Consider the following 9,156-nt stretch of genomic DNA (forward strand, 5'->3'; position numbering starts at 1 on the left):
CGCCGCCGGCGGCGCGCTCCCGCGCTGGTCGGGACCCCCGTGAGTCCGGTCGTGGGACCCGCGGACTCGATCGCCGCGGGCATCCCCGCGATCGTCTCACGGAGCGGCCGAATGGAGGAAATGCTGTATAAACAACATTTTTCCATTCTGCCTAGCAACTAGTGACGCTGATCTCTGCTCCATGTGATTGGAGCAGAGATCAGTGTACACTAAATGAAAGCCCAACCCCCCCACAGTTAGTAACACACCCCTAGGAACACTTAACCCCTACACTGCCACCCACTGGTTAACCCTTTCACTGCCAGTGTCATTTACACAGGAATCACTGCATTTATATAGCAGTGATTACTGTATAAATGACAATGGTCCCAAAAATGTGTCAAAAATGTCCGATGGGTCTCCGACAATGTCGCAGTCACAATAAAAATCGCAGATCGCCGCCATTACTAGTAAAAAAAATAATAATAAAAAATTATTAATAAAAATGCTATAAAACTATCCCTATTTTGTAAACGCTATAACTTTTGCGCAAACCAATCAATAATCGCTTATTGCGATTTTTTTTACCAAAAATATGTAGAAGAATACGTATCGGCCTAAATTGAGGGAAAAAAATGTTTTTTTATATATTTTTGGGGGATATTTATTATAACAAAAAGTAAAAAATAATGCGTTTTTTTCAAAATTGTCGCTCTATTTTTGTTTATAGCGCAAAAAATAAAAACCGCAGGGGTGATCAAATACCACCAAAAGAAAGCTCTATTTGTGGGAAAAAAAGGACGTCAATTTTGTTTGGGAGCCACGTCGCACGACCGCGCAATTGTCAGTTAAAGCGACGCAGTGCCGAATCGCAAAAAGTGGTCTGGTCTTTGACCAGCAAATTGGTCCGGTCTGAAAGTGGTTAAAGAGTAAGTAAACCCTGATGGGTTTTACTTGCTCTTTTTTACCCTGCTTTCCCCTGCAAAGTAGAAGCATAACCATTATGTGGCACTTACCTGCAAACGAAACTCGCGTTGTCCCTGCTGGTGGCCGCATCCATCTTCGCCCCTCTTGGTTGTGGGGTCGCCGACTCTGGCTCTGTGACTGGCCGGAGTCGCGTAACATCACTTCCAAGCATGCACGTGGGAGCTGTCAGTATCGGCACTTGCTAGTGAAGAAACAGCACGGAGGGCCGTTTCTTTACAGCTCATGTGCCGATGACGTCAACGCAAGCATATATGGTAAATATCTCCTAAACCTTACAGGTATAGGAGATATTTACAGTATCTACAGGTAAGCCTTATCATAGGCTTACCTGTAGGTACAAGTGGTGTAACTAGGTTTACAACCACTTTGTCACAAAAACTAGATGCTTCATTCTCAAAAGAGCTACACACAGGCAAACAGATATACACTTAGGGCTGGTTCACACCGGATGCAGTCCAGTGCATTTTTATTCTGCATCAAAATCGCATGGACAGTGTTTAACATGAATTCCAATGGCCCTAGTTCACACCAGTGCCATGCATTCCAGTGCAGTCAACATTTTTTTCTGCATGAAACACGGCAAAATGCATCGAAAACACACTGGAGCGCATATGCCCTCAATTGTGGTGAAGGAAAAAATGCATTGGAAAGCATGAAAAATACGCATGCAGAAACGCATCCGAAACACAGAAATTGTGGTTTGAACCAGCCCCAATGGAGGGTTCTATTGTTCACAATATCTTATCCTAGCACATATAAAATGTTCAACCCCCTTCTCCCATTTTAGTGATTCAGTGTCAAATTATATTTTTTATTAGTACCCCTCTGTTCATATATCATTTTTTCAAAAGCTAGTATTTGAAATCGCTGTTTAAATCTACATTGCTGTACTCCACTCTACCCTCCATTATCTGTAATCTTGAAACACACTAGCTGGCTCAGGAAGTACACTCTTATGACTGAGCCTCCATGGAGCTGCAGGAGATTACACAAAACTCAGAAGTGCAGGGTTAAAAAAATAATCGTACTCATCTAGGGAGATGCAGCATCGGTCCCCTGCTGCATCTGTCCCCCTATCGCCTCTAAGACTGAGAGCTGAGCAATTAATAACTGCTGATGACTCGGTTCTTAGTCTTCAGTGAGCAGAGAGCCGGTGACTGTCAGTCACCGGCTCTCTGCTCTGCCCCTTTAGCACTCACTATAGCATCAGGCTGTGCAGGGGGCTGGAGCAGCTGCATCTGAATGGAACTGGACATTAAAGTCGGCATCCCTCCAGAGTCCACTCCTGTGACCCACAAGAGAAGTAAGACCAAAAGAGTTTTTGCAATACTTTTCCTTTAAAGCCCAATTCCAATTATGGAAAAAAAGCTTAAAATGTAATATTTACCTCCTCTCTGAGGTATTTACCTCATCTCTGCTGCAGCTCTGCTTCGTCCTGCTGTCTTTTTGGTTTAACAGAGGACTGTTGAGTTATGACCAACCTGGAGTTTATCTTGAAGGTGAACTGAGTGAAATTTCTGATCTTAGGACAGTTGCTGTTACCACTGGATAGCATTAGCTACTTATTGAAATATTTCACTCATTGCCTTTTATATATATGTGTTTATTTAGGAGGGGTATCCTTAGACTGCCCAGACATGTTTTTTTATTCATTTAGCCAGTAGGTTGAATGAAAAAAAATAAACAGTTTCCTCCATCCACACAAAGTAGAAGGAGGGATACTGTGAGAATACACTGATCAGTGGTCACTGCTGATTGGCTGTAGCTACTAATCATCTGAAAATTTTCCAACATGTGGACTTCTGTTGAGGGAGGTAGGACACATTCATTGAAATTTGTTTATACCATTCTGGACTGGCTGAATTTCGATCAGTGCGTGGCCAGCTTGAGACATAGTTTCCCCCTTGTACAGCCTGTAATGACAAAGACTCATAAGATAAAAGCTGAATCTGACTTTTATAGTAGGGGCATTGATCTGACGAGCAAGGGATGTCCGGGACCGGAATTATTCCCTAAGAGTCTGGCAGCACCAGGCAGTTTTTAGGAGGTTAGTCATGGCAGCCTACATATTTCTAAGAACACCTTTCCTTTGAAGTGAACCTGTCAAGAACATAAACTAATAAAATTAACAGGCACCTACAAATTCTAGCATATATGTTTAGAGAGCCGCTGAAGCCTCACCAGAACCCTGAAAATTGGGGCACTTCAATGGCAATCTTCACTTTTGCAAATACACTGCAGTGCTCATCCCCCTCCCACCATTTATTCTCAGGGCAATCTGTTGTTATCTGAAAATCTCTGCTTGCTAAACCCTTCTGCTGTTGTACTAGTGTGCAAGAGAGAAACTCTGTTGCCAGACTCATCATTACTATAACAATCCTCCTATAAGAATATATATGCATTTGACGTGTTGTTTCATGTAAAAGCCTCCCTTGTGTAGACATCCAAAAGCCCCAAGCAGCTATCTTGGATGTGAAGTCAGCAGCCCCAGCAGTGATAGTTTTCTCCTTTTGCTCCATCCCTAACTGATGCATAAATGTTTATGTAGGGAGGTGAAGGGAATGGCAGAGTAGCTGGGCCAGCATTACATGCAAGGCCAAAAGGGGGTTCTGTTGGGGAATTCCAATCCAAGATATCACCAGCATACCATGTTTAACCACTTGACATCCGCGATATGGCCGAATGATGGCCCCGGCCCCTTCCCATGTGATCAGCTGTCAGTCAATGACAGCTGATCACATGATCAAAACAAAATCTCGGTGATCGCTTTTTTTTTTCCTCACAGAGGAGGAGAAAAAAAAAAAAGCTGATCACCAGCTCATCTTAAAGGGACATCGGTCCCGAAATGGAAGAGGCAGTTATGCCTCACATATGCCATCTGAAAGTGCCCACAAGAGCCACCTATCAATGCCCACAAGTGCCACCTATCAATGCCCACCAGTGGTGCCAATCAGTGCCACCTAGAAGTTCTGCCTATCAGTGTAACCGATCAGTGCCCATCACTGCCACCCATCAGTGCCCATCACTGCCACCTATCGGTGCCCATCAGTACCGCCTCATCAGCGTACATCAATGACGGACAAAAATTACCCGTTTTAAAATTTTATAACAAAATAAAAAAATATATATATATTTTTTTTTTTATTCAGTCTTTTTACATTTTTTTAAACAAAAAATAAAAATCACACAGGTGATCAAATACCACCAAAAGAAAGCTCTATTTGGGGAAAAAATGATAAAAATTTCATTTGTGTACAGTGTTGTATGACCACGCAATTGTCATTCAAAGTGCATCAGCGCTGAAAGCTGAAAATTGGTCTGGATAGGAGGAGGGTTTACGTGCCCAGTAAGCAAGTGGTTAAACAAAGAACAGGACATTTTTATTGTCTTAAAAAAAGCAATGTTTTGAGGCTGCTAAGAACCTCTTCCTTAGTCTGTCACCTGACTGTCACTGCTGCCAGAAGAAGAGGCCCTTAGTGGCTTTTGGCTTTTTTGATGATTTTTAATGTGTTCAGTATTTTTGTTTGAACAGGGAGTACTGGTGTCTGATTATGGAGTGTGTTGGAGTTTTTGTATTTATGTGCCAAGGAACTGATTCTTTCTAGTATCAATTCGCAGATGAAGTTTAGAGACACATTGCAAGTGAATAAAAAAAAAAAAAAAAAAAGGAAAAATGTTAGCATTTAAAATACTTAATTTTTCTGTTCTTTTGTTTGCAATATGTCAAGCTGGTGACATAAACCTGAAGAACTCTAGCGACATGCCGTAAGTAATGTAGCGGTACCCCCGTGAGGGCTGCTGATTGAATCTGTACCCCACTGGTTGCCTCGACTCGGCAAATTCTCCATCACCTCTGACACCCTGGGTTCAGTCATCTTACCAACTGTACTAATAATAAGAGACTCACACAATATTAAGGAAACAGTTCAGGTTTTTTTACTGTATTAGTGAGAATACAGAAATATCATATTTATCGGCGTATAACACGTACCCCAAGTTTAGGAGGGAAGTTTAAGGAAAAAAACTTCAGTGTCCATCTGCAGCCTTGCCCATCATTGCAGCATGATCAGTGTCCATCTGCACCCTTGCCCATCATTGGAGCAAGATTTGTGCCCATCTACTTTCATTTGCCGCTGTTTGCAGCATGATTAGTGGCCCACTGCACATCAGTCTTTTCCCCCAAGGAAGGAAAGAGCACCACCGATATAGACAGAGCCAGATGTTCTGTGTACTCGGCTCATCTTGCAGTCCCACCCCTTGGCCCGGCTCCTATGATGGACATAACCCTGGTCCAATGGTGGAGGTGGGACTGGGCGTGACTGCTAGTGGAGCCGAGAGAAGCAGAGTATACAGGTGATTTGGCTCTGTCTATTTGAGAGGAGCTTGTTCCCTCCTACCCCTCCGAGGCAGCCGTTCGGTGTATAACACTCACCCACGATTTTCCCCTGATTTTAAGGGGAAAAAAGTGCGTGTTATATGCTGATAAATACGGTAAGTAGATTTCAACACTGCAACAAGAAAAGGTTCATTTATATGAACACTATGGCTCTATTTATTTGAAATATCGTGGTTTAAAGCTCTTCAACTGTAAGTGAACACAGATCAACACAGTATGATTCAAATTCAGTTAGATCTTTACCCAATTACAGAAACCTATGTGAACAAGTTAGCAGAAGATTAGGGAAATAGCACCTTATTTCCTATGTCAGGTTCAGTCCCTTCTGTTTCCTCAGCCCACGGGTCAACAACATGAAAAGAACAATATGCAAACTATTAGATTCAAATTGGCTGGCTCCTTTAATAGAGTCAAAAGGAATTGGAGCAGATGAAGCAAGGATAAAAAGGGGTGAAGGGCTATTCCTTGAAATCCAGAAGTCTTCAGCTAGCTTTAATGTCATGTGATTAAGGTAATCCTTGGTAAAAGGGTATAGCAAATTTGGCAGATCTTTAGGGTATCCTTATTTTACCTTAAACTCCTCCTGTATGATTCTAGTGGTGTTTTATCCAGTAAGACTACAAGAAGCAATAATGTGAACAAGTGAGGACTGGGGCGAGGCTCTAGAGACCTGCACCCTTGTATCCCCCAAAATGTCGGATAGGCTCCCGCAAGTCTACATTACATATTGGGGATACTTAACTCCGAACCGATTTTCCAAATTCTGTCCTTCGCATAGCTCCATGTGCCCCAGATTTTTGATCTCAGTTGGTATCTTTGGCCATCTCCTGTGGCACTGTCCTTGTATTCAAGGATACTGGTCGCCGATTGCCCAATTTTTGTTGGGACCATAAATCCCTCCTTTGCACTTCAAAGTATTCAGATCGCAAAAAACTGTGATTCTGAATACTGTCATTTTTTTTTTAAATGGCGCCATTGGCAACCGAATAAACTGGAAGTGGTGTCATGACCTTGCTACGTGTTTACAGAAAGAAGACTGGAACAAAGCCATTTACCGCTAAGTTCCAGTCTTACTCTAGCCGGCAGAAGTGCTGGATCATGTCTCGGGTCTCCTAGTGGGACGGGATGCCCGGGATGCCGGGCAGAAGGTAACAGGAGCTTTTAGTCGCATCGGTTGTTATCCCTGAAGAGCCGACCGCCTGCTCTAAAAAAATGGTAAAGGGATGATGCCTGCAGCTGCAGACATCATCCCGGTATAACCCCTTAAAGCCAAGGCCGCATATGTGCGTACGCTCAGCGGGAAGGAGTTAATAATACCTTACCATACAAAAAGATTATTTACATAGAGGGGCAAATATAATAAGATCTGGGACAGATGGCTCCAGTCCTCCTCAACCTGTGACTCCTGAATCTGCAATATGTACTACTAGCTGATATTAGCTAGCCCCATGTTGCTCGTGTGAATTATATACACAATATGGTCTGAAATGTAAAGGGCAAATAATTATTACCAATATTTTTTTTTATGTTTTATTTTTCTTTGTATTTCTTTCCCTTATTGGGTTATGTCTATCTGGTATACATGGCAATGAATGCATGATCACCCTGTATATTATTGCATAAAACTCAATAAAGTTTATTTCCAAAAAATAATGTGAACAAGGCATAAATGTCTGCAAACAGTGTTTGTTATAATGTAGGAACTGACTTCCAGTGGCACTACAAGTACCATCATGCAGAGCTGAATCAATGATGTCTGTAAGCAGCACTCACCACACTGGACACAGAAACAGCTGGCAACGATGTAGGTGATGAAGACTCTTTCAGGAACCCTCTCTCTGTATCCTGGCTCTGGCAAATGGCATCCGCCGCGCCACGCTACGGCCTACCCGGATCTGAAGTGCAGGCATCAGTGGATAACCTGGAACAACCTCCGGTCCACTGTAGGGGAGAAGCGATGCTGTCCACAGAGGTCCCTCTGAGTATAGCTGAACGGCTTCCCGCTGTTTTAGGCAGTATCAATCTCACTGTTGGCAGTATCAATCAGGCGTCCCAAGAGAGCGATGTAGGCCACTCCAGCTATTTTTATATCCTCTCCCAGCAGTCTGTTCTTCTATTCCCAACACTCTGCATGTTGCAGTTCAAGCCAGTCCCGCTGGAATGGAAACCTCAGCATTCTGAACTACACATCCCACAATCCTTTGCTCTGAGTTTTGTCACAAGAAAAAGGAAATGACACATAGAATCCAGCCAACATTACAGGGAGCCAACCCCACATGAATAACATGGCAATATGTTTCTGAGTTGCAGGCATAATAGCCAGCTCCTGGTTACATTAATATAGGGCTCTATTCACAAAGTGGTATCTTACCGCATCCGAGTATGCAGTAACATACCCACATTTTTTTGGCATTCACTAAAAAACACTACTAAAATAGTACTGAAAGCCTGCGGTAATTTAGAATAAAATAAAATAGTGCAAAAAAAAGACAGTAGGCAGTTTTTGGCAAGTCTATTATTTAAAAAACAAAAACTTAAAAAATGTCCCCCAGTGTAGATCCATCGGCAATCACGATACCCATCGGCACTGTCCATGCCGAAAAACCAAACAAAAAACATCCCCTCCCCATCTGCCAGCTCCGCCATCTGACAATTCATAAATAACTAAGGGGCAGTGCCACCCAGTGATATTACCGGGTGGCACTGCCCCTTGTAATATCACCCAGCATGCCTCCGGTCTGTGATGTCACAAGGAGAAGGTGCTACCCAGTGTTGTCACCAATTGGCACATCCCCTTTATTAGCATTATTTAAAAACTGTCAGACGGTGGAGCTGGTGGACGGCGAGAGCTTTTGAGGGGAGCAGAGCTGTTTCTTCCTGGTTGGTGGCGGCAGCAGGCATCATGATTGATGATGGCTCTACACACGGGGACTTTTTTTATTATTGTTTTTTAAATAAAGGACTTGTCAAAAAGTGCCTACTGTCTTTTTTTTTATACTACATCTTTTTTGGTGAACGAGTAGCCCATACTCATACATATTGGGGGGGGCGGGATCTGGGGACCCTCTTGTTAAAGTGGGCTTCCAGATTCTGATAAGCCACCCCCCCCGCAGCCACCGGCCAGGGTTGTGGGGAAGAGGGACAAAGTGCTTTGGAGGGGGCAGAGGCCCCATGTTTAGGGCATGTGACCTGGTATGGTTTGAGGGGGCGCTCTGTTGTCTCTCCTTCTTTCCTGACTTGCATAGATTTGTGGGGGCACGCTCTTTTTTTTCTTAATTTTTCATTGCAATTCATATTTTTACATTCAGCTGTCAGCGGGAAACACGCTATGGCGCGGGGGGCCCCCGTTCCTTAAAAACCATGTTGTTTACTGGTTGTTAAAGTGGATGTAAACCCTTACATATACCCAGTGAAGTGAAAAGCCTCAGATGATGCACAGAGATGAAACAAATCCTCCTACATAAGTTTTACATGTATATCTGCTGTCTTCAGCTTTATACACTGTTTAAAAAGTGCACATCATATTAGAAAATTTTCTCTTCCTGGTTAGCACTGCAGGGAAGCCTGGGCATACAACCAAGACAGCTGATTGGAGGAAAGGCACACACCCGCTCTCCTCATAGGTAGAGAATTTCAGCTCTGTTCGTTGAATTGTTCAGTGCTAATCTATTTATAGCATCCTCCCCAACACAAAACTCAGGCTTCTTTTATCATATGTGAGGGAGAACTTGTCAGGAGTTATCAGGCTGATAACAGAAGAACAGAGCAGGAGACAGCCATGGGATATAGTGCTT

This window comes from Lithobates pipiens, unplaced genomic scaffold (assembly GCF_037356315.1).
Source record: "Lithobates pipiens isolate NorthernLeopardFrog02 unplaced genomic scaffold, aLitPip1_a1.2 Scaffold_16, whole genome shotgun sequence".
Lineage (NCBI taxonomy): Eukaryota > Metazoa > Chordata > Amphibia > Anura > Ranidae > Lithobates > Lithobates pipiens.